The 26,797-nt window shown below is 39.7% G+C and overlaps 3 long non-coding RNA genes and 1 pseudogene across 3 annotated transcripts in view; 2 read left to right on the top strand and 2 right to left on the bottom strand.

Annotated features, from left to right (window-relative positions):
- The window catches only part of LOC126627643 (uncharacterized), a 40,224-nt gene extending 16,144 nt beyond the window's left edge, over nucleotides 1–24,080 (bottom strand). Inside the window, exons 1-2 of the long non-coding RNA XR_007625094.1 lie at nucleotides 22,954–24,080; nucleotides 7,447–7,680 (exon numbers count right to left, since the gene is read on the bottom strand). This is a non-coding gene — a long non-coding RNA (uncharacterized LOC126627643). The remainder of the gene's footprint in view (nucleotides 1–7,446; nucleotides 7,681–22,953) is intronic.
- The window catches only part of LOC126627289 (disease resistance protein RPM1-like), an 84,700-nt pseudogene that overhangs the window by 38,332 nt on the left and 19,571 nt on the right, over nucleotides 1–26,797 (bottom strand).
- LOC126627633 (uncharacterized) overlaps nucleotides 1–26,797 on the top strand; it is a 40,605-nt gene that overhangs the window by 304 nt on the left and 13,504 nt on the right. The window lies entirely within an intron of this gene.
- LOC126627625 (uncharacterized) lies at nucleotides 299–25,964 on the top strand. Its single transcript, XR_007625086.1, has 15 exons — nucleotides 299–940; nucleotides 9,285–9,353; nucleotides 9,730–9,785; nucleotides 9,911–9,950; nucleotides 10,061–10,120; nucleotides 10,466–10,513; nucleotides 11,468–12,181; nucleotides 13,731–13,841; nucleotides 13,909–13,992; nucleotides 14,726–15,106; nucleotides 16,008–16,084; nucleotides 16,203–16,300; nucleotides 24,708–24,811; nucleotides 24,947–25,022; nucleotides 25,838–25,964. It is a non-coding gene; the product is annotated as an uncharacterized LOC126627625 (long non-coding RNA).

Genomic DNA, 26,797 nt, shown 5'->3' with positions numbered 1-26,797 from the left:
GTTTAGATTTTTATTGTTAATTTACTGATGTTGGGGGATCATTTTGGCTTCTAGATTGGTTTGAAAATTTTTCTGTCTTTGTTTTTTCCTTTATGTAGTTTTAAGTCAGATTGAAGTGTTCTTTTCAATTTGAGATTTAATTGAAGTGTTTAGGATTATCTACATATATATAATCAATGTTGAAATTATTATCTATACTAAAGTAGGGGAAGGGCAGGCGCTGTTCATGTTTGTTTTGATTTTGCTTTATTTACAACAGTACCAGCCGAATGGGAGTGGGTTGGGAGGGTGATTCTCAAAATTTCAAAGGGTAATTTTGTTCATATGGCTTATCAGCGAGCTACTCGATTTCACGCTATTTACAACAAAACTGTGAGGTTTGGGCTGGTATTGGGGCTGGGTGGAAGGGCAATTTTGTCCTGTGCGTTTGAGACAGATTGGGGTGGGTTTGGGTTTTCTATCATTCAGTGAGGGTTTCGGGGATGAGAGGCCATGCCTTCGATAGAGAGAGAGAGAGATAGCGACAGAGAAAGGGAGAAGGAGGAGTGGGGATCTCAGCGCCATTGCTACAGATCCTCGATTTCATGAGTGGGAGAGATGTTTGGAGATTTTTTCCCACTTTTTGAGGGACGGATGGACAGGGAGGGAGAGAGAGAGAGGGCAGAGAGCATGCTGTGCGTTTTTTGTACGTTTTCTGTGTGAATCTGAAGCTGTTGTTATCATCTTTTCTCAAACAGGCAAGCTCTTTGATTTTTCGAGCTCCAGGTACCAACCCTGTACTCGATTTTTCCCAACTTAAACAAATATAACCAAGTACAGGACTTGGTAACTTCTCTCTTTCTAAGAGAGAAAGTCTGATTTTGTATTTGGTTTGCAGGAAGCATCCTTCTTCGAGTTTTAGGGTTTCATTATGTGAGCTTCCAAGCTTTTTCTGGGTTAGGTATATAATTTATCTCTTTGGTGTTAATTTCTTTTTGTTTGGGTTTTTTGATTGTTTGTGCTTCCATTTTTCCCTGAAACTTAAAAAAACCAAAAAAAAAAAAAGTAATAGGGATGATTAAATTTTGGGCTTTGGTTTGCATGTTTTGGTTTTTTACTGTGGGTGAGCAATTTTTTATTTTAGTGTTTTAATTAAAGGGCTAAACATTTGTCAGGAATACATATGTATGATCATGATTAATTTTTGGGTTTAATTTAGCTGTTTCGGTTTTTACTGTGGGTGAATATTTTTTTTTTATTTTTATTAAAACGCCAGAGATTAGTTTCTTCTTTCTTATGGTTGTGAATATATATATATATGTGAACATATAATATCTTCGTTTGGAGTGAATCAAAAAGCTTACTACGGTAAAATTATATTTTGTGGTACTTGAATATTAGCCCATGGTATAATCAGTTTCTACTGAAAGTCTAGAAATCAAAGGACCCCAAATTTGCTAGAAAACAAGTAGAGGTTGGTTACTAAGCTAAAAGAACAAGTGGTATTTTTTGGTTAATTGGTTGGGTTTTCAGATGGCTCTTCTGGGTTGTTGTTAATTGTATGTTTTCTGATTGATATTGGCATCTATTTATCCAACGGATTAGTGAGCTAAAACTACAAGTGGGGTTGTTTTGATTTTTGGGTTGTTTAATTTTCTGTTATTTTATTGAATTGGATTTTATTCAATAGAACTCTGCCTGTGTAAGTTTATCTTACATTGCCGGTCCCAAGCCCGGGTAAAGGAGGAGGGGGAGGGCGTCAGGTAGTCGACAACCGGCACTCCACAGTTACGTCGAATCCTTATGAAAATGAATCCAGAACGAAATCGTGCTAAAGCTAGGGCGTCACCCGTAAGTGGGGCGCTGTGTGGCCCGAGCACAGTGATAAGTGAGCAAGGGTCGCTGTATCTCCATAGGCACCCAGATGCAGTGTTAAATGAGTAAGGGGGCCATAGAAACTTCTTTTCGAACGACTCCACTCAAAGTTGTTTGGGAGCATATGCTCCTATCAACTTTACACGGGACACACAAAAGAAGTACTTTGATTCCATTGGATTGGGGAGGGTGAAGAAGCTAGGACAGAAGGGTAGAGTTCAAGAGAGTAGAATGCGTTTAGGAACGTGGAATATAGGAACCTTAATGGGAAAATCTATGGAAGTAGTGGAAGTTATGGTGAGGAGAAGGATAAATATTATGTGCCTACAGGAAACTAAGTGGGTTGGTCTTAAGGCAAAGGATCTAGAAAACTCAGGGTTTAAACTTTGGTACTCGGGCACAAATAGAACGAGAAACGGTGTTGGCATCATCGTGGACAAGATCTTGACACAAGATGTTGTAGATGTCAAGAGGGTAGGAGATAGAATCATGGCAATCAAGATTATAATAGGACAAGAACTCATCAATGTGATTAGTGCGTACGCACCTTAAGTAGGGTTGGATACGAGTTCGAAGGAGAAATTTTGGGAAGACCTTGGAGACTTGGTGCAAGGAATTGCCCAGACGGAGAAGTTATTTATAGAAGGAGATTTAAATGGACACGTGGGCAGGGAGACAGGCAACTATGGAGGTTTTCATGGTCGCCATGGTTTTGGGGAGAGAAACGAGGATGGGGAAGCTATCTTGGATTTTGCAATGACATATGATCTTTTCTTAGCCAACACCTTCTTTAAGAAGAGAGAATACCATGCGATCACTTACAAAAGTGGGTCGTCAAAAACATAAATAGATTTTCTTCTAATGAGGAAAGGGGATCGTATAACTTGTAAGGATTGCAAAGTTATACCGGGAGAGAGCTTGGCTAATCAACATCACTTGTTGGTGATGGATGTACATATCAAAAGAGTGAGAAAAAAGAACAAGACTTGGAAGTGCCCAAGGACTAGATGGTGGAATCTAAAAGGAGAAAAACAAGTCATTTTCAAAGAGAAAGTAATCACCTAGTGTGGGTGGGATAGAGAGGGGGAAGCTAGCCAAATGTGGGATTCCATGGCTAGTTGTATACGACAAGTAGCAAAAGAGGTATTATGAGAGTCCAAGGGCTTTGCTCCACACTAAAAGGAATCTTGGTGGTGGAATGAGGAGGTACAAACAAAGGTGAAGGCTAAGAAGGAATGTTGTAAAGCCCTATACAAGGACATGACCGATGAAAATGGTGAAAGGTATAGAAGAGCGAAGCAAGAGGCGAAGAAAGCTGTGAGAGAAGCTAAGTTAGCCGCTTATGACGATATGTATAAGTGACTAGATACCAAAGAAGGAGAGTTGGATATCTATAAACTAGTTAGAGCAAGGGAAAAGAAGACAAGGGACCTAAACCAAGTGAGGTGCATCAAGGATGAGGATGGAAAGGTTCTTGCTACAGAGAACGCAGTCAAAGACAGATGGAGAGGTTATTTTCATAATCTTTTCAATGAAGGACATGAAATGAGTACTTCTTTAGGGGAGTTGAGTAACTCAGAAAAGTGTAGAAACTACTCATTTTATCGTCGAATCAGGAAGGAAGAAGTGGTTGTAGCTTTGAAGAAGATGAAGCATCGAAAAACTGTGGGCCCAGACGATATACCGATCGAAGTGTGGAAAGTCTTGGGAGAGACAGGTATAGCATGGCTCACTGACCTTTTCAATAGGATTTTGAAAACGAAGAAGATGCCAAATGAGTGGCGAAAGAGCACTTTGGTGCATATCTACAAGAATAAGGGCGACGTACAAAACTGCATGAACTATAAGGGTATTAAGCTAATGAGTCATACAATGAAGCTCTGAGAGAGAGTCATTGAGCATAGATTAAGGCAAGAGACACGGGTTTCGAACAACCAATTCGGGTTTATGCCAGGGCACTCAACCATGGAGGCAATCTATCTCTTACGAAGATTGATGGAAAAATATAGAGATGGGAAAAATGATTTACATATGGTCTTTATAGATTTGGAAAAAGCGTATGATAGGGTCCCAAGAGACATTCTTTGGAGGATTTTAGAAAAAAAAGGAGTACGAGTAGCATATATCCAAGCTATAAAGGATATGTATGAAGGAGCAAAGACTGCCGTAAAAACTTATGAAGGACAAACCGAAAGCTTCCCCATAACTATAGGGTTACATCAAGGATCGTCCTTAAGTCCTTACTTTTTTACGTTGGTAATGGATGAGTTAACAGGACATATTCAAGATGATATTCCTTGGTGTATGCTTTTCACAGACGATATAGTGTTGATAGATGAAACTCAGGAAGGGGTAAATGCGAAGCTTAACCTTTGGAGAGAAGTGTTGGAATTTAAAGGTCTTCGCCTAAGCTGATCAAAGACAGAATATATGGAGTGCAAGTTCAGTGCAAATGGAGGCCAAAATGAGTTAGGGGTGAGGATCAGAGATCAGGAAATACCAAAGAGCGATCGTTTTCGCTACTTAGGATCTATCTTGCAAAAGAACGGAGAATTAGATGGAGATCTCAACCATAGAGTACAAGCTGGATGGATGAAGTGGAAGAATGCATCCGGCGTGTTGTGTGACCGCCGTATGCCACTTAAGCTCAAGGGAAAATTTTATAGAACGACAATAAGGCTGGCGATGCTGTATGGCACAGAATGTTGGGTGGTGAAGCATCAACACGTACATAAAATGGGTGTAGCGGAGATGAGGATGTTTCGTTGGATGTGTGGGCACACGAGAAAGGATAAGATTAGGAATGAGGATATCCGAGGTAAAGTAGGAGTAGCCGAAATTGTTGGAAAGTTGAGAGAAAATCGGTTACGGTGGTTTGGACATGTGCAAAGAAGACCTACTGACGCTCCGGTTAGAAGATGCGACTACGGGACATAGGTTCAGGGCCGAAGGGGTAGAGGAAGACCTAGGAAAACTTTGGAAGAGACTCTAAGAAAAGACTTAGAGTATTTGGATCTAACGGAGGACATGACATAGGACCGAGCACAATGGCGTTCTAAGATTCATATAGCCGACCCCACTCAGTGAAGAAGGCTTTGATGTCTGTAACACAATACGTTGGAAATGAAACAAAGCTTATTTATTGATATCTCCGATAAGTTACAAATATGTACATATACATGAGTCAAAATAAATAAACAAGAGGGAGCCTTCACAAAGGTTGCTTAGGAGAAGTCTCAGCAGTCAGTAGAGCCACAGAAAGAGAAGGCACCGGAGGGGGATCATTCGGAGCCTCAGTACTGGACAAAACCCTAGAAGGATGAGGCATTGGAGGTTGATCATTTGGAGCTTCATTATGCGGTACAACCTTAGAAGATGAAGGCAATAAATGCCTTTGGAACAAACCCATAAACCGTTGATGATCAAGTAAAACTTGACCATCAGATTCCTTCACCTGGTCAAGCTTCCTCTTCATGTTTGTAGCATAGTTATGTGCGAGTCGGTGCAACTGTTTATTCTCATGCTTGAGCTCTCTAATATCCTGTTTGAGACTCATCACTTCAGCCGCCAATGATTCAACTTGGCGGGTTCGAGCAAATAGACGTTGGGCCATATTAGACACAGAACCTGCACACTGAACACTCAGAGCCAGAGAATCCTTAACAGCCAATTCATCAGACCGTTTGGAAAGTAGTCTGTTATCTTTTGGAATGAGAAGGTTCCTGGCCACCACCGTAACGGTCATATCATTCTTCATCACGCAATCCCCAACAGTAAGAGGGCCAGTAGGGGATAAGAAGGATGGGCGCCATATGTTGTCTGGAGAAGGCGTGGCTACCTCTTCAACAAGGTTCAAGTCAAAACGATGGTCGGATGGGCCATACATTTTCAAAGGTGTTGAAGAGAGAAGAGGTCGGACAAATCAAGATCTTAGAAGTGCAAGAAGGGAGCTTCTACTGCTGAAGATTCAAGTGTGCTTTGAAACTTAATGCCAACCTCTATAAAAATCTGCACTCGACGGAGCTTCAGAACTCGAAGATGTGTCTGCCCAGAAATCGAAGAGGCGTTTGCTTTCTCAAAAGCTGGGTTGCTCAAAGACCACGAAGGTTGATCTCAGAAATCGAAGAGGTGCTTGCTTTCTCAAAAGCTGGGCTGCTCAGAGACCACGAAGGCCGATCTCAGAAATCGAAGAGGCACCTGCTTTTTTTCAGCCTTGTCAGCATCTATCACATGCACACTCAGCTTTGCTGAAATTACGGGAATTCTGGTGAAGTAGAAAGCACGTGAATTTTACTGTTCAATCATCCACTTTTCACACGCACCATCAGCTCATGGGTACCACAGATAACTTTGCCAAAGATCTCTGACAAAGTTTAGACACGTGAAGCTTGCAGCTCCCACTACATCGCTATGACCAAGAAGGGTAAAAGAATAGCAAAGAAACAGCACTAACAAAGTTTAGACACAGAAATTTTGAAGGTCTAGCTATCATATTATTACCCACAAGGGTAAAGGAACAGCACCACGGCTAGATAATTGGAAAGTCCCTGGGTGTCAACCTCTGTGCTCCATGGCAAGGTAGACTAGCAAACATGCCTTACCTTTACTCAAATTCGAGAAAACACTTCAAACAAGATTGCTTGCTCCAAAATCGAAGAGGCACCGTCCTTCGAATCTCGAGAGCCAGACTCCCAACATGATTACTTTCTCAAAAATCGAAGAGACACCGCTCTCCGAATCTCGAGAGCCAGACTCTCAGCAGGATTGCTCTCTCAAAAATCGAAGAGGCACCGTTCTCCAAATCTCGAGAGACAGATCTCCGATAGGATTGCTTGTTTGAAAACCGAAGAGGCATCATTTTCTTAACTTCGAGAGCCAGATCTCCTTGGATAAAGCCTGTTTGTAATCTTCACATGCAACATCAGCTTTCCAGATACCACAGACCACTTTTTCAAAGTGCTCTGACACACGTGAAGCTGGCAGCTCCCACTACCGTGCTATGACTAAGCTGGAGACTCCTATATATGTCGACCTCCATCCTCAACGGACAGGCAGACCTGCAAAAATGCTCAACCCTTCCTCATATCTGAGAGGGCACTCCTAACGAAGCCTCTCGAAATACTTAGCTTTCTTTCCCCCCGATAATACCTCTGCAAACAAGCTACACCAGAGCAAGAATATCTCATATCATCAGGGTTAAAAGCAAGAGTATCCCATATCATGTTTTTTCCCTGTCTTTTCCTTTGACCTTGTTCTTACCTGCAAGACAAGGAGAAAGAGAGCAATCAGTCAGCACTTGGAATCAAGCTTCCAGTCAGGAACCGACTGCCTAGAACCCCTTACCTGATTACTTACCTGGCATTGCTCTCGAGTACTCATCTTCAACATCTTATGCTTCCAGAGAAGATACCACATCTGCCTGAGGAACCGATAGGGAAAGTGAGAAGGATACAAGCATGTGGAGACAAGCGTAACAGAACACGTGCCGATACATCCACTACTTTGTCAACAGCAAAAGTATCACATATCAGCAGGGTCGAACGTACTATAGATTTGATGGACTTGTTTTGACCCTCAAATTCTTCAGTCGACCTTATACTCTGGAGGAAACCAGAAAACCCTCCAGCCCAGTTCAAGAATAAGCCTGTGGAAAGTTACTTCTTCAAAAGCAAAAGTATCTCATATCATCTATTCTCATTTTCTTCTCTTTATCCTTCATGCTGCCTGCAAGATAGGGAGAATGAGAACAATCAGCCGGAACTCGAAATCAAACTTCTGATCTGGGACTGATTGCTTGGAGCTCTGATTGCTTACCTTGTCTGTCACCTCTTTCAGCAGATCCCCTACCTCGGTGACTTAGGGGACTCCTACTACATGGTTTGTACCGCACTTGACCAAGCCTGAAACTACAAGTAAGCTTCAAGTGAAATTGATACATTACCTTGTGCATCTTCACTAGTTAAAACTACCACCCCTGGATGGAGGAAGAGTACTTCCAGAGAAGATGCCACATCTACCTATGAGACAGATAAGGCAAGTGAAGACGATACCACACTTCGGTACTTAGAAGTGTCGTGATTACGAGATCATTCTCCCACAATATTTCCTAATGTCATTTGTACTAAATCATTCATTTGTACCCACTAAAGGAGAGCTTGAACCTATGTACTTGTGTAAACCCTTCACAATTAATGCGAACTCATCTACTCCGTGGACATAGCCAATCTGGGTGAACCACGTACATCTTATGTTTGCTTTCCTGTCTCTATCCATTTACATACTTATCCACTTTAATAACCAGAGCAATAACTTAATACTTTCTGTTGTACCAAAGTCCTCACTGATTTTGTGCATCAACAATCCTTAAGTCCTTAACCTTTTGCGTCGCAAATGACATAGGGTTGATAGATGAAACTCAGGATGGGTAAATGCGAAGCTTAACCTTTGGAGAGAAGTTGTGGAATCTAAAGGTCTTCGCCTAAGCCGATCAAAGACAGAATATATGGAGTGCAAGTTCAGTGCAAATGGAGACCAAAATGAGTTAGGGGCGAGGATCGGAGATCAGGTAATACCAAAGAGCGACCGTTTTCGCTACCTAGGATCTATCTTGCAAAAGAACGGAGAATTAGATGGAGATCTCAACCATAGAATACAAGCTGGATGGATGAAGTGGAAGAGTGCATCCGGCGTGTTGTGTGACCGTCGTAGGCCACTGAAGCTCAAGGGAAAATTTTATAGAACGGCAATAAGGCCTGCGATGCTGTATGGCGCAGAATGTTGGGTGGTGAAGCATCAACACGTACACAAAATGGGTTTGGACATGTGCAAAGAAGGTCTACTGACGCTCCGGTTCGAAGATGTGACTACGGGATAGAGGTTCAGGGCCGAAAGGGTAGAGGAAGACCTAGGAAAACTTTGGAAGAGACCCTAGGAAAAGACTTAGAGTACTTGGATCTAACGGAGGACATGACACAAAACCGAGCGCAATGACGTTCTAGGATTCATATAGCCGACCCCACTTAGTGGGAAAAGGCTTTGTTGTTGTTGTTGTTGTTGTTGTTGGATTTTATTCAATGGGGTTAGTGAACTAAAAGTGTAATTGGGTTTGTTTTGGTTTTGAATATCAGAGTCTTACATATTTGATTATTTATTGTATTTCTCCATCTAATGCATATGGGAAAATCATGAAGTTAGAAGATCTTGGCTTAATTCACTTTATAACTTACAGTGCATGCATGCTACCAAGGTTAGAGGTAAAACATTGGAATGTCAACTTAAATTTATATATTGCTTAATTTGATTCCTCTGTTCTGTTAAAGCTCACAGAGATGGTGGGGAGGATGAATTACTTTATTTTTATTGTATTATAAATAGTCTGTTTTTTTTATTTCCCCCGAAAGTCTGCTTTGATATTTAATCCTTCTTTTCAGGCAAGGATTTTAGGTTTGAATGCAAAATGTTTCCTCAAAATAGGAGGTTGTTGTTTGATGTCAATCAAGGTTTGTGTTGCCCTTATTATTGTTCTCAAAACTGCTAATATACTATTTCAACTTATCTTTTTAGGCTATTCTGCCAGTTTTCACCCTTGAACATGTAGCCCATTACCTATAATTTCCAAGTGACTAAACTTTAGACGAAAACTTTTATAAATGGCCACTTTAACTAAATGTCGTACAACTTTTTGTTAAAAATTGTCACATTTTAGTAAGCTAATAAATTATTGGTATGCACGTATGGACCGAAAATTAGATGGAATGTGGTTGAACATGACGATTGGGGGAAATTAGGCATTTTGGTATTTTCATTTTGTTTGTCGCATTTTGTTGTTCTTGCCTAATTGTGATTTAATTAGTTTTGATTTTTAACTTTGGATAGGTGCTGTTTCACATTTTGTGCTCATTTTGGAAGTGATCCATAAGTGCTCTGTAAAGGTTAGTCTTATACTCATTTTTTAAAAACTGTGCATAGTAGTAGGTAAATATTGTGGCGTGTTAAAATCCTTGCTTTTGTGGAGTCTTTTTTTTTTTTCTTCAGATTTTGGGGCTTTTATTTGCAGGCTTCGAAGCTCTTTGTACTCAAGTAACATTGCCCTTGAGGTGAAATCTATGAATTTGACATATTGTTACTTAAATTTAATGAAAAGAATATTATGCTGGGTCCCAATTACGATGAGGAAATTAACATGACTGTGGTTTTCCTTTATTAGCTTTTTGTTGAAAGGTTGAGTTCGATGAAGAAATATGTATTTGGATTAGGCTCTGTTCAGGTGATTTTTTTTTTCATATTCGTTTCGGCCTGGCCATTAGTAAGATTTTCTATATTATTAGTAGGGAGAAACAAGTTTCTATCAGTTTGTTAATATGGATTTTCTTTGTCATTTCAGTGTAGTCATAAGCTAGGTTTAAGCCTTGAATTGGTTTCTTTGTAGTTGGATGTGCATTTAACTGCTTAAAATCTGTTTGTTTCGTGTTGAGGACTAACTAGGTTTGCTAGATGCAAGAGTTTTATTTTTTTACATTAGAAATTTAACCTCTGTTGCATACCTAAGGTGAGAATTTTGCTTTTATAATTTTTATTTACTACATCTAATGATCTTATTTACGAATTGTAGGAAAAAGTTGTCAAGTTAAGCAAACAATTGAGCCATTTAAAAAGTTTGGTGAGTATCTTATGTCTTGGTTTGTGTTCAAGCTTGGGTTTCTTAGTTAAGCATCAGTCAGTATATTGTCATTCATTTATTTAAGATGTGGTGGTACTGTTGATGACATGGCTATAAATCACAGGATTTTTCATTTCTGGTAGAAAAAGAAATTTAAATTGAACCAATTTTTGGTTTTTTGTGGTTGTGGATGTGGTGTATTGTTATAGCTTAAGAAGAAATTAAGAAAGTTTGGTCATTTGCTTCTTGACTTAAATTGGATTGGTTTTTTTAAATTTTTATTGCATGGTGTTTTTATTGATGTTGTTGCAGCTTTGAAAAAACAAATTTGAGGTTTTTATTTAGTGAGACAAATGAGTTTTTATTTGGTTAAAGAGGGGGTGGGGAAGAATAGAAAGGGAGGTAAATTGTGCTAATAGCTGCTCGAATAGGTTGTTAGTATATGGATGGTTAGATTAGGAATTTTTTTATTGCATTTTGTGATTGGGATCTAATTTCAGGTTTCATGTTGTATGTCTCAATCTTTAGATATAAATTATTTGATTAATACATGGTCTTGCTGATTTAAGAGCGCACACACTTATAATCTCTTTTAAGACCATGTTAGAATACGAACGTCCACCTGAAAACCAGCAACAATAATAAGTTGATAGTTGATCGTTTAAACTTATCTGCAAGGCTTTTTACTTTACAGATTTGTAGTTCATGCTCTTAACAGTTAGCAATGTATTTAGCAGTTTTTAAACATGAAGTAAATCTCTGTGTTTGAAATCTCACGCTTGACCTGATTGGAGTCTAAGGTTTACAACTATATTATTTAATTGTTGAATTTTGCTTCATGGAATACCTTGCATTTTTCTGCCTTTTATTTTTAGTGATTTTTTAACCCTTTTTTTTTCTTCATGGAATACTCACATTTTTCTGCCTCTTCTTCTTTTGCTTCGGTGACTGAAGCACCACCTTAATGGCCACATCAAAAGTAGCTTTCACATTCAATTTTATTCTCCCAAAAGCTACAAACGTAGCTCCAATGATGGGTCGAGTAAGGTCCCTCAGTCCATGATTCACTCTCGATCATCCGTTCCCCTCTGCATGTCGGATGAGTGGCTGGATTTCGAAAGCTAAGTTCAATTTTTAATTCGATTCTTTACTATTAGCATAGATTGTCATCATTTCTGCCTTTTTGCTGTGAATTATTTCCAAATTTTGTTGCAATGTTAGGTCAGGTTTTGAGGGTTCCTTTATTTGGTTTTGGGGGTTCCTTTATTTGTTTCGTTTTCTCTCATTTTGCGGATGCATCTCTGTGTTCTATGTATTGTTCTTAAGTAAGGTCAGTTTCCTTTATTTTTTTTTGGGTTTTCAGTTCGTTAATCTGTGACTCTGTGTTTAGATTTTTCGTTCGTGTATGATTAAATGGGTATTGGGTTTTGGTTGTTGAAAATATGATTTTTTTCCTGCTTAAGCTTCTTGCTCATTTTTCTGGAAATGGGAAAAATTGAGGAAATTGATAAAATGGAAATGGGAAAGATTGGTTTTTTAATTTTTGGTTTTGTGTTTCTGCAGGTGAAGTTTCTTTGCCGGGTGGGAAAACAGAGGAGGGGGACAAGGACGATGGGGACACGGCGACGAGGGAGGCGAAATAGGAGATTGGTTTGGATCCTAAGCTAGGTATAAATGTTTGATCTTTCATCACTATTTGTTTCAAATTTAAGTTTGATTGAGCTCAAATATGTGCATTTGAGTGGACACAGAACTTGGTTAGTTGAATTATATGTTTGCGAAATTGCAGATTGATGCGTTAGTTTCTTTGTATTGGAAGGTGAAGGTTGGGAACTTGAGTTGAGTTGAGGCTAGAAAGAAAGGCTCGGGACTTATCATTTACTTTTCATTTGCATTCGAAATGAGTTTGAATGTAAGGTTTAGGTTATTAATTTAAATACCAAAAACTGAGTAATCATACTGGTAGATTGGAGGTGTTCTTTAAGAAGTATCTAGCTGACACAGTCATTTAGTTTGTAATGTACTCATTCGTTCTTCGTGTTGTTCTGTTAAGTACACGTCCTTAATATCTACTAATTTTAATCATGTGCATCTGAGTTTTCAAGATACATCCTCGGAATCCATAATTTGTTGACGGGTTGGAGGGAGAGGATCGTTGGGATTTTTGACTCGGGTGCGGGTGATGCATCGGTCAGAGGGTTGTTGGGGGGAGGAGAAGAGGGGGACAGAGGGACTGACAGATTGGAGAGAAATGGTAGCTACGGGTTTCGACTGAGTGGGAGAGATATTTAGCTAGGTCCTCTGCCAGGACCTATGGGATTTTGTCCACTTTTAGACAAAGGCCGGCAATGGTTGGCTTGGTGTTTGTGTGCACCGAGCGCAATGTCAAGAAAGAAAGGTGAGAGATATAGTGAGTGGTGGAGAGGGGATGGGACATGACGGTGTGGCGGGTTGGTGGGTTGCCAAAGTAGCGGGTTAGGTGCTAATAGCTGCTCGAATGGGCTATTAGTATAGGGATGGTTAGATTAGGATTTTTTTTGGCATTTTGTGATTGGGATCTAATTGCAGGTTTCGTGTTTCATGTCTCCATCTTTAGATGTTAATTATTTGATTAATACATGGTGTTGGGTGGTTTAAGAGCACACACGCTTATAATCTCTTTTAATACCTTATTAGAATGTGAACATCCAGCTAAAAAACAGTAACAATCATAAGTTGAATGTTGATTGTTTAAACTTATCTGCAAGTCTTTTTACTTTATAGATTTGTAGTTCATGCTCTTAACAGTTGGCAATGTATTTGGCAGTTTTTAAACATGGAGTAAATCTCCGTGTTTGAAATCTCACACTTGACCTGATTGAAGCCTAAGGTTTACAACTATGTTATGTTTTCTTCGTTTGTGTTGTCTCATGCCTAAAAAAAACCCAATATATGCATTTTCAGATTCCAATTTTAGTTGGTTTCTGTAAAGATTGTAATGGTTTCCTGTTTTTAAACTCTGAAAATTTTACTTGGTTTGTTTTTAATTTTTAGTTAGGTTCTCTAAAAAAATATGTCTTTCAGTGTCTGTCCTCTGTGTGTGTTGTTAGTTTGGGCTGTTTCTGGATTCTTAAATTGTGGTCATTAATGTCGTTTTTAGCTTTGAATTAAGTTGAAACTACTAATTTAACTACAATGTTATATGCTTATGTTACAAACCAGTTTATCATTTTCATAGAAAATAACTTCAATGAGGAGCGAACCTGAAGCTGAGCTAACAGGTTTGCAGCTTCAGCATGAAGATGAGTGTGAGAAGATGCAGGATGAATTGGATCTTCAAAAGTCTAAAGTACATATCTACCATTAAGTAATTGATGTTTTTGTACATTTTACTTACAGAATGATAATTATCGCAGGAGGAGAAGCAGAGGGCATTACTGCAAATGCAGTGGAGAGTTGGTAATAAGCCACAAGAGGACCAAGAAGTGAATTCAAAGAAGGTTGGCTTTGTAATAGATAACTCTTTCTCTCTCTCTCTCACATCCACAAACACAGATTCAATTACTATAAGTTGTTTAGTTGCAGTTGATTGGATGTATTAGTTAATCTTAATTTTAGTCCACATAAATTACTATGGCTGTGGAAATTGAACTAAAAAGTACATTTCTTTTTTAAAATTGATTTTTTTTAATGCTACCAGGAAATAGGTGGTTGCAAATTATTTACTCCACTAATGAAGAATTTGTTAAATGCTATCTGTCTCCATCTAAAATGTGCCCTTTTTTTTCTTAGATAAACAATCTTTTCACTATCTTGCATGCTTCGGCAACAAAGATTAATAAAACCGCACATCTATTATAGACATAGAGATGTAGGGAGAAGTTGGAATTGGAGAGAGAGAGGGTGAGGGAGGGATGAGGTTGCTTTCCAAAGATTTGTTTCGAATTGTTTCTCCAGTTCTTTCTATTTGTTTGGGATTGTTTCTTTTTTACTGAATTATTTTGGTCCATGCCACTAAAATTTGATTTATGCTATTAATTGCTGCTTAAATGTGACTTTTGGTATTAATTTTTTACCTTTCATGTTTATGCTGCGTTTGGATTCCATTCGAATAAAATAATGTCGTTAATCTTGATACGAATTCTCTCTGCAACAATAATTAGGGACTTTAGTTTAAATTATCACTAATTTGTTCTTGCTTTGGCCTTGAATCTTGGTTAATTTGGACTGCAGGTGGTTCTGATATGGAGGAGAAGCTGCAAGAGCTTATGATCTTGCTGCACTTAAGTACGACTGTTCTTTAACTCATATAAACTTTTCGGTAGGGTTCAAACTGTTAAGAGTTTTATGATTTTGCAAAAGCTTTTGGTAGCAGTAACTTGGTCTATTTGCAGTTGCATTATTACACTATACAAAGCTAGCAGCAGCTTAACCCCATTCACAAATACATATTTACTTCGTCCTTGGCGTCTACGCTTATTGCTGTCACTTCTCCTTTGTACTCTTCCTCCTTTTTGACGAAATTACAGTCTGCCCTCAGTCTCCGGCTTTCTTTTGCAGTTACACCCCTGTGCTCTCACAGAGGGAAGCTCATGGCTGACACTGTCGCTTAGGGTATTTAATCTTTGGCATGCCATTGTCTTTATTTAATCATTCTTTGAATGAAATTCCGATAGACATCTACATTGTAGTTTGACTTTGTTTTTCATTGCGCAATCTGAGTTGCCCCAATATCTTTTGTATGCAATTTGGTGTAGACAAGTGGTTTTTGATGATTCGGTATCTACAATTAATTACCCATACAAGCATGAGTTTCGATTGCGGTCTTGATTTTTCCTTCAATCTGCAATTGATTTTTCTATTTTTTGTTTGTTGCAGCTGTCGATTATCTGCGCATTATTTTGCTTTTTTGAAATTTTGATTGCAGTTTGCTTTCTGCTGGACGTTAAAACGTTTTTGTTCAATGATTATATATAGCTTCAGATGAGGAGACTAAAGAATGAGTTTTGGATCCTAATTATGGCCGCTCTTTCCTTGGAATGGGAAGTGCTTTTGATTCTTCTTCGTTTTCTTTTCTTTTTGGAAGGCATGAGTCTGAAGTTTGATCACTGAGTTTAACAAACAAATATATCAAGATATAAAAATTGAATTTAAATTTGTAAATGAATTATCTATTTTTTTTGAGATTTGTGTTCGCATGCTAAAACAAAGTATAGTAATGATTGTTAGTTTGCTTGGACGAGATGGAATCCAAATTTATGGGACTAGAGGAGAAGTAAAAAACTTTTTTTGGCCCTTTATGGATCCTACAAATGGTTAGGTAAAAACAGCAAGGGTTGTGAATAATTTTAATCATTCATTTTCTTTTATTCCAATGGATTTTTTTATTCATTTTATCATTGGGAACAGTTTTAATCGCATCAAATAATATTTTTGAAATTTTGATTCTATCCCCTGAATCAATTCTTTTACTTATTGGCTGAACCTTTTACTTCCCTTCCAAACTTGAAAGCAGGAGGCCAAGTCTCCTGACTGGTCCAAGGGCTAGGAGGTCAACCTTGAGCAACCTGCCAAGAGGATTTTACCGACATGGTTTGGTTTCTGAACCTCATCATGTCTCCATATATTTTTTTTTATATGGACTGGGTATGACCTTTTTATAGAATGCTTCTATCTGCAGATCAAAACACATCATTTTCTGAATTTTCAGGGAATGAAAATTCAATCAACCAGCATTGATTCTACCTAATGTTAGGTTATGCCACTGGATCTCTTATTCATAGTGGAAAAACTGAGTTTGTATCATTGGTTTGTACCTCTTATCCTATTTCTCATTTATTAAGTCTGCTAATCCTTTTTCTTCTTAATTCTATTTGTTGCTGCTGGTTCCGATATTTCATGGTCCTATCTGTGTATAATGTATTTGCCACTTTTGTTGTTCTTATCAATATTTACATCTTAATTTTTTTCAATTTGTTTCTTTTACTTAAAACTCCGCCTATGTATCTTACATTGCCGGTCCCAAGCCCGGATAAAGGAGGAGGGGGAGGGCGTCAGGTAGTCGACAGCCGGCACTCCATGATCACGTCGAATCCTTATGAAAATGAATCCAGAACAAAATCGCGCTAAAGCTAGGGCGTCACCCGTAAGTGGCGCGCTGTGTGGCCCGAGCACAGTGATAAATGAGCAAGGGTCGCTGTATCTTCATCGGCACCCGGATGCAGTGTTAAATGAGCAAGGGGGCCATAGAAACTTCTTTTCGAACGACTCCACTCAAAGTTGTTTGGGAGCATATGCTCCTATCAACTTTACACGGGACACACAAAAGAAGTACTTTGATCCTATTAGACGGGGGAGGGTGAAGAAGCTAGGACAGAAGGGTAGAGTTCAAGAGAGCAAAATGCGTTTAGGAACGTGGAATATAGGAACCTTAACGGGAAAATCTATGGAAGTAGTGGAAGTTATGGTGAGGAGAAGGATAAATATTATGTGCCTACAAGAAACTAAGTGGGTTGGTAGTAAGGCAAATGATCTAGAAAATTCAGGGTTTAAACTTTGGTATTCGGGCACAAATAGAACGAGAAACGGTGTTGGCATCATCGTGGACAAGACCTTGACACAAGATGTTGTAGATGTCAAGAGGGTAGGAGATAGAATCATAGCAATCAAGATTGTAATAGGACAAGAACTTATCAATGTGATTAGTGCGTACGCACCTCAAGTAGGGTTGGATAAGAGTTCGAAGGAGAAATTTTGGGAAGACCTTGGAGACTTGGTGCAAGGAATTGCTCAGACGGAGAAGTTATTTATAGGAGGAGATTTAAATGGACACGTGGGCAGGGAGACAGGCAACTATGGAGGTTTCCATGGTGGCCATGGTTTTGGGGAGAGAAACGAGGATGGGGAAGCTATCTTGGATTTTGCAATGGCATATGATCTCTTCTTAGCCAACACCTTCTTTAAGAAGAGAGAAGAACATGTGATCACCTACAAGAGTGGGTCGTCAAAAACACAAATAGATTTTCTCCTAATGAGGAAAGGAGATCGTATAACTTGTAAGGATTGCAAAGTTATACCAGGAGAGAGCGTGGCTAATCAACATCGCTTGTTGGTGATGGATGTACATATCAAAAGAGTGAGACAAAAGAACAAGACTTGGAAGTGCCCAAGGACTAGATGGTGGAATCTAAAAGAAGAAAAACAAGTCATTTTCAAAGAGAAAGTAATCACCCAGTGTGTGTGGGATAGAGAGAGGGAAGCTAGCCAAATGTGGGATTCCATGGCTAGTTGTATTCGAAAAGTAGCAAAAGAGGTATTAGGAGAGTCCAAAGGTTTTGCCCCACACCAAAAGGAATCTTGGTGGTGGAATGAGGAGGTACAAACAAAGGTGAAGGCTAAGAAGGAATGTTGTAAAGCCTTATACAAGGATAGGACCGATGAAAATGGTGAAAGGTATAGAAAAGCGAAGCAAGAAGCGAAGAAAGCTGTGAGAGAAGCTAAGTTAGCGGCTTATGACGATATGTATAAGCGACTAGATACCAAAGAAGGAGAGTTGGATATCTATAAATTAGCTAGAGCAAGGGAAAAGAAGACAAAGGACCTAAACCAAGTGAGGTGCATCAAGGATGAGGATGGAAAGGTTCTTGCTACAGAGAACGCGGTTAAAGACAGATGGAAAGGTTATTTTCATAATCTTTTCAATGAAGGACATGAAAGGAGTGCTTCTTTAGGGGAGTTGAGTAACTCAGAAGAGTGTAGAAACTACTCTTTTTATCGTAGAATCCGGAAGGAAGAAGTGGTTGTAGCTTTGAAGAAGATGAAGCATAGAAAAGCAGTAGGCCCAGACGATATACCAATCGAAGTGTGGAAAGTTTTGGGAGAGACAGGTATAACATGGCTCACTGACCTTTTCAATAGGATTTTGAAAACGAAGAAGATGCCAAATGAGTGGCGAACGAGCACTTTGGTGCCTATCTACAAGAATAAGGGTGACGTACAAAATTGCATGAACTATAGGGGTATTAAGCTAATGAGTCATACAATGAAGCTCTGGGAGAGAGTCATTGAGCATAGATTGAGGCAAGAGACACGGGTTTCGGACAACCAATTCGGGTTCATGCCAGGGCGCTCAACCATGGAGGCAATCTATCTCTTACGAAGATTGATGGAAAGATATAGAGATGGGAAAAAGGATTTACACATGGTCTTTATAGATTTAGAAAAAGCGTATGATAGGGTCCCAAGAGACATTCTTTGGAGGATTTTAGAGAAGAAAGGAGTACGAGTAGCATATATCCAAGCTATAAAGGATATGTATGAAGGAGCAAAGACTGCCGTAAGAACTCATGAAGGACAAACCGAAAGCTTTCCCATAACTGTAGGATTACATCAAGGCTCATCCTTAAGTCCTTACCTTTTTGCGTTGGTAATGGATGAGTTAACAGGACATATTCAAGATGATATTCCTTGGTGTATGCTTTTCGCAGACGATATAGTGTTGATAGATGAAACTCAGGAAGGGGTAAATGCAAAGCTTAACCTTTGGAGAGAAGTGTTGGAATCTAAAGGTCTTCGCCTAAGCCGATCAAAGACAGAATATATGGAGTGCAAGTTCAGTGCAAATGGAGGCCAAAACGAGTTAGGGGTGAGGATCGGAGATCAAGAAATACCAAAGAGCGACCGTTTTCGTTACCTAGGATCTATCTTGCAAAAGAACGGAGAATTAGATGGAGATCTCAACCATAGAATACAAGCTGGATGGATGAAGTGGAAGAGTGCATCCGGCGTGTTGTGTGACCGCCGTATGCCACTGAAGCTCAAGGGAAAATTTTATAGGACGGCAATAAGGCCAGCGATGCTGTATGGCACAGAATGTTGGGCGGTGAAGCATCAACACATACACAAAATGGGTGTAGCGGAGATGAGGATGCTTCGTTGGATGTGTGGGCACACGAGAAAGGATAAGATTAAGAATGAGGATATCCGGGGTAAAGTAGGAGTAGCCGAAATTGAAGGCAAGATGAGAGAAAATCGGTTACGGTGGTTTGGACATGTGCAACGAAGGCCTACTGACGCTCCGATTAGAAGATGCGACTATGGGACAGAGGTTCAGGGCCGAAGGGGTAGAGGAAGACCTAGGAAAACTTTGGAAGAGACTCTAAGAAAAGACTTAGAGTACTTGGATCTAACGAAGGACATGACACAGGACCGAGCACAATGGCGTTCTAAGATTCATATAGCCGATCCCACTCAGTGACTTGGATTTTCCAAGTCTCCAATCGAGAAGTTTTCCTCACTCAGGAAATTAAGGGAACACTACCCCAACCTACATGCTCCACTCAGAAAGCTTCAACATACAAGCTTCAACAAAAGAAAATTCAAAGAACTTAGCGAAGAAGGTTTTGGTGTATTTAACACAATACGTTGAAATGAAGGAAAACTTATTTATTGATATCCCTGATAAGCTACAAATGTGTACATATACATGAGTCAAAATAAACAAACAAGAGGGAGCCTTCACAAGGGTTGCTTAGGAGAAGTCTCAGCAGTCGGTAGAGCCCCAGAAAGAGAAGGCACCGGAGGGGGATCATTCGGAACCTCAGTACTGGACAGAACCCTAGAAGGAGGAGGCATCAGAGGTTGATTATTTGGAGCTTCATTACGCGGTACAGCCCCAGAAGACGAAGGCAATAAATGCCTTTGGAACAAACCCACAAATCTCTGATGATCAAGTAAAACCTGACCATCAGTTTCCTTCATCTGGTCAAGCTTCCTCTTCATGTTTGTAGCATAGTCATGTGCGAGCCGGTGCAACTGTTTATTCTCATGCTTGAGCCCTCTAATCTCCTGTTTGAGACTCATCACCTCAGCCGCCAATGATTCAACTTGGCGGGTTCGAGCAAATAGGCGTTGGGCCATATTAGACACAGAACCTGCACACTGAACACTGAGAGCCAGCGAATCCTTAACAGCTAACTCATCAGACCGTTTGGAAAGTAGTCTGTTATCTTTGGGAGTGAGAAGGTTCCTGGCCACCACCGCAGCAGTCATATCATTCTTCATCACAGAATCCCCAACGGTAAGAGGACCAGTAGGGGAGACGAAGGATGGGCGCCATATGTTGTCTGGAGAAGGCGGGGCTGCCTCTTCAACAAGGTTCAAGTCAAAACGACGGTCGGAGGGGCCAGACATTTTCAAAGGTGTTGAAGAGAGAAGAGGTTGGACAAATCAAGATCTTAGAAGTGCAAGAATGGAGCTTCTACTGGTGGAGATTCAAGTGTGCTTTGGAACTTAATGCCAGCCCCTATAAAAATCTGCACTCGACGGATCTTCAGAAATCGAAGAGGCGCCTGCTCAGAAATCGAAGAGGCGTTTGCTTTCTCAAAAGCTGGGCTGCTTAGAGACCACGAGGGTTGATCTCAGAAATCGAAGAGGCGTTTGCTTTCTCAAAAGTTAGGCTGCTCAAAGACCACGAAGGCCGATCTCAGAAATCGAAGAGGCGCTCGCTTTCTCAAAAGCTGGGCTCCTCAGAGACCACGAGGGCCGATCTCAGAAATCGAAGAGGCACCTACTTTTCCAGCCTTGTCAGCACCTGTCACACGCACACTCAGCTTTGCGGAAATTATGGGCATTCTGTCGAAGACTTCTGAGGAAGTAGAAAACACATGAATCTTACTGTTGAATCACCCACTTCCCACACGCAACAATAGCTCATGGGTACCACATATAACTTTGCCAAAGTTCTCTGCCAAAATTGAGCACGTAAAGCTTGCAGCTCCCACTACATCGCTCTGACCAAGAAAGGTAAAAGAATAGCAAAGAAACAGCACTAACAAAGTTTAGACCCATAAATTTTGAAGGTCTAGCTACCATATTATTACCCACAAGGGTAAAGGAACAGTACCACTGCTGGATAATTGGAAAGTCCCTGTGTGTCAACCTCTGTGCTTCGTGGCAAGGTAGACTAGCAAACATGCCCAACCTTTACTCACACTCGAGAAAACACTACCAATAAGATTGCTTGCTCCAAAATCGAAGAGGCACCGTCCTCCGAATCTCGAGAGCCAGACTCCCAACATGACTACTTTCTCAAAAATCGAAGAGAGGGTAAAGGAACAGTACCATTGCTGGATAATTCGAAAATCCTTGTGTGTCAACCTCTGTGCTTCGTGGCAAGGTAGACTAGCAAACATGCCCAACCTTTACTCACATTCGAGAAAACACTCCCAACAAGATTGCTTGCTCCAAAATCGAAGAGGCACTGCCCTCCGAATCTCGAGAGCCAGACTCCCAACATGATTACTTTCTCAAAAATCGAAGTGACACTGCTCCCCGAATCTCGAGAGCCAGACCCCCATCATGATTGCTTTCTTAAAAATCGAAGATGCATCGTTCTCCGAATCAATCGAAGAGACGCTCGCTTTCTCAAAAGCTGGGCTGCTCAGAGACCACGAGGGCCGATCTCAGAAATCGAAGAGGCACCTTCTTTTCTAGCCTTGTCAGCACCTGTCACACGCACTCAGCTTTGCGGAAATTATGGGCATTCTGTCGAAGACTTCTCGAGAGCCAGATACGACAGACCACTTTTTCAAAGTGCTCTGACAGAGTTAAAACATGTGAAGCTGGCAGCTCCCACTACCGTGCTATGACCAAGCAGGGTAAAGGAATAGCATTACTACTTGTTGTTAGGGAGACTCCTATATATGTCGACCTCCATCCCCAACGGACAGGCAGACCTGCAAAAATGTTCAACCCTTCCTCATATCTGAGAGGGCACTCCCAACGAAGCCTTTCGAAATATTCAGCTTTCTTTCCCCCCGATAATACCTTTGCAAACAAGCTATACTAGAGCAAGAATATCTCATATCATCAGGGTTAAAAGCAAGAGTATCCCATATCATGCTTTTTCCCTGTCTTTTCCTTTGGCCTTGTTGTTACATGCAAGACAAGGAGAAAGAGAGCAATCAGTCAGCACTTGGAATCAAGCTTCCAGCCAGGAACTGACTGCCTGGAACCCCTTACCTGATTACTTACCTGGCATTGCTCTCGAGTACTCATCTTCAACATCTTATGTTTCCAGGGAAGATACCGCATCTGCTTGAGGAACAGATAGGGCAAGTGCGAAGGATACAAGGAAGCATGTGGAGACAAGCGTAACAGCACACGTGCCGATACATCCATTACTCTGTCAAAAGCAAAAGTATCCCATATCAGTAGGGTCGAACGTACTCTAGATTTGATGGACTTGTTTTGACCCTCAAATTCTTCAGTCGGCTCTGGAGGAAACCAGAAAACCATCCAGCTCAGTTCAAGAATAAGCCTGTGGAAAGTTACTTCTTCAAAAGCAAAAGTATCCCATATCATCTCTTCTCATCTTTCTTCTCTTTATCCTTCATGCTGCTGCAAGATAGGGAGAAGGTGAACAATCAGCCGGAGCTCTGATTGCTTACCTTGTCTGTCACCTCTTTCAGCAGATCCCCTAGCTCGGCGACTTGGGGGACTCCTACTACATGGTTTGTATCGCGCTTGACCAAGCCTGAAACTACAAGTAAGCTTCCAGTGAAATTGATACATTACCTTGTGCATCTCCACCAGTTAAAGATACCACCCCTGGATGGAGGAAGAGTACTTCCAGAGAAGATGCCACATCTACCTATGAGACAGATAAGGCAAGTCAAGACGATACCACACTCCGATACTTAGAATTTTCGTGATTACGAGATCATTCTCTCACAATATTTCCTAATGTCATTTGTACTAAATCATTCACTTGTACTCACTAAAGGAAAGCTTGAACCTATGTACTTGTGTAAACCCTTCACAATTAATGAGAACTCTTCTATTCCGTGGACGTAGCCAATCTGGGTGAACCACGTACATCTTGTGTTTGCTTTCCTATCTCTATTCATTTATATACTTATCCACACTAATGACCGGAGCAATCTAGGGAAGATCACAAAAAGCGACCGTTTTTGCTGCCTAGGATCTATCTTGCAAGAGAACGGAGAATTAGATGGAGATCTCAACCATAGAATACGACCTGGATGGATGAAGTGTAAGAGTGCATCCGGCGTGTTATGTGACCGTCGTAGGTCACTGAAGCTCAAGGGAAAATTTTATAGGACGACAATAAGGCCAACGATGTTGTATGGCACAGAATGTTGGACGGTGAAGCATCAACACGTACACAAAATGGGTGTAGCGGAGATGAGGATGCTTCGTGGGATGTGTGGGCACACGAGAAAGGATAAGATTGGGCATGAGGATATCCGAGGTAAAGTAGGAGTAGCCGAAATTGAAGGAAAGATGAGAGAAAATCGGTTCCGGTGATTTGGACATGGGCAAAGAAGGCCGACTGATGCTCCGGTTCGAAGATGTGACTACGGGACAGAGGTTCAGGGCCGAAGGGGTAGAGGAAGACCTAGGAAAACTTTGGAAGAGACTCTAAGAAAAGACTTAGAGTACTTGGATCGAACGGAAGACATGACACAAAACCGAGCGCAATGGCGTTCTAGGATTCATATAGCCGACCCCACTTAGTGGGAAAAGGCTTTGTTGTTGTTGTTGTTGTTGTTGTTGTTTCTTTTACTTAACATGGTTTCAACTTCTTGAGATTGTGAGTTTAATTAAGATTTTATCATATGATATCAAAGTTTAAATTTGATAGTTTTTTGAACCGAAATTGTGTCTTTTAATGTGAATAAATTCTGTTAACAAGGATTTTGGTCTCTAAATTTTTCGTAGTGTAATTTTTATGGTATAATTTATGCCATTGTCTTTGTTTTTGTACTTCTCCCATTTGTATGTAAATTCAGTTAATTGGTGAAATTTTTGGGTCTGCGAATTCAATGAATTGGCCAGATGGACCCATAATTAATGCAGTAATAGTTGATTTCATTTTGGAAAAACTGGTGCTGGCCAAAGAGAGGTCATGATGTCCCATATTGTATGAACTTTATGTCAATAATGATAGATTGTAAGGTAATTGAGGTTTGTGCAGACAATAACTATTAATACGAATGGATGGATCGATGCCGGGTGTACTGTTAAATTATGTATAAGACATTCTTTCTGTGACGTTGGAACCCAAAATTGGGATGCATTTAAACTTAAAGTATTATATATATGGGTGATTTCCTTCTTTTTCGTTTCTTTGATATGCATGATTGGGGAAAAGCAGGAAAGACCTACTCACACAAGATATGTATCAATGCAGGTTCTAAAGTCGATTTCTTTTTCTATATGTGTGCATATTACAGAGGCAAGGAGGATAGGGGTTGAAGTTTAAGAGATGTGTGAGATACATTTCAAGCTTATTCAGTAAGTCTCTAATTAAGTCCGAATAAACTGCCTTCATTTCTTTTCTATCCATCCTTTAATTTTACTTGGATAATTTTATTTTATGCAATGATTTCTTCTGGGTTTTTTCCATTTCATATTTTAAATACATTGAAGGTTGAAGATGGAGACAACAATGGAATTCTGGATGCCGAGGAGAAGAAGCCTGGCATTATTACATCTTTATTTTTGAGTGAGTATCTCCTTCTTTTCTTCTGATTTTGCTTCTTTCTTTTAGTTGTTGAATATTTCAAATGTTCAACTCAAATGTTCATATACATTGTTGAGGAGTGTATTTTGCTATTAACAGGCCATGATTTTTAGCAATTGTTTTTTAATTTTTATGGTATTATTTTTCCCAAACTTAAAAATCATAGCAAAGCTTTTACAAACGAAATTTTTTTAAAGTATTGCGAAATGGATAATGGCATAAAAAATTATGTTGCAAGTAACTTGACACACTATAGTAGGTTTTCTTTTTGGCATGTTTGTGTTTCTTATTCGCATTCATGATTCCGTTATCATTTACATTTACTTTTGCATGATTTCTCATAAATTGGATGCGAATCTATTTATTGTAAAAATAACTTTTTTAGCCAAGCAAATGATTTGATTGAGCAACAGATGCATCAATCATATACCGCAAGTATGCGATGCCCAAGACATTATAGTGCCTCCAAATTATCACTCTCTTTGGTTTTGGACAGATTACATTAGATTTTATTGTTTATTTGATGAAGTTCTCGATTAAGAGCATATATATTTTTCAATTTATCCCCTTTTTTATCCCCATTTGCACGTGTTTGTTAGCATTTTGAATACCTTATCCCCAATTTTCAAGATCATGCAAAACAATGTGACATTGCCTTTCTGTTTATCTTAACATTGCCTCTCTGTTTTTGATATCTTTGTTTATCTCTCTGAGAGAGAAGTGCATTGTTGTCACGTAATCACATTACATGTTTCATTATCAAACTGTATACAATTTCTGATTCTTTCACGTCTCAGACAGTATAAGGATCTTGAACCCGAAGAAGACAACAAATGACAGGCAGCTATGTACTGGTGAACTACAAGCATCTGTATTTCATTACAAAATCAGGTGAAATACAGGTGTTTTTATATGCAAAAAAGTCAGGTATGGTGTAATCATAACTTTCTCATGCTCTTCTATTTGATTCTTTAATCAAAGTTTTGTAGTTTTTAGTAGTCAAATTTTCTCAAGACGATTTGAGTGGGGAAAAACAATGTCAAAACATATGTTGTATATATAAACGTTTCTTTTGGTTGTGAAGATACACTATGGAGCGTGTGCATATTTGAATTTTCAGTTTCGTCGAGTGTATTCAATCTCCCATTTCATTATAGAGACCTCACGTAGTACCTAATTTAAGATGCATGCTTCAGTACAATCGAATGGAAAAAAAAAATACCATTGCAATGTTGGTATTTTGTATATCTTATTTTTAACTACGTTTTCTATTGCAAATTATTACCTCTCCCAGACCCTGCGTAAAGCGGGAGCCTTGTGCACTGGGTACGACCTTTTTTTTCTATTGCAAATTATTGCCACAACAATTTGTTGATTATTGACTCAAACATGTAGTCAAAGTCTAAATCTTTGGGCTACTTTGTGGTAATGGGAGGCAAACAAGATTTGTGCCTAATTTGTGCCTAACTCCTTTTGACTTGATGGTAGGCCTTTGGCCATTGATGTCTTTGAGAAGCTTTTCTTTGGCTATAAAAGGAGAGCAAGGTGCAACCCATAAGCATGGAGAAGTAGAGAAGAACAAGGAAGAGAGAAAAATAGCAAGAAGCCATTTGGCATAGAGAAGAATTTTCTCAAATTGTCTTGCTTTGTATTTTTGGTTTTCTCTTCCTATTGTAAGTGTGAGAGCTTGGGGTTATTTGGGTCTTTGGGAAATTGAGTGATAAACACTATTGTATGTTCTCATTGATTATAGTGGA

The sequence above is a fragment of the Malus sylvestris genome, chromosome 1, assembly GCF_916048215.2.
Source record: "Malus sylvestris chromosome 1, drMalSylv7.2, whole genome shotgun sequence".
NCBI lineage: Eukaryota > Viridiplantae > Streptophyta > Magnoliopsida > Rosales > Rosaceae > Malus > Malus sylvestris.
Note: the sequence above shows the minus strand (reverse complement) of the source record. Positions and strands in the feature narration are given on the sequence as shown.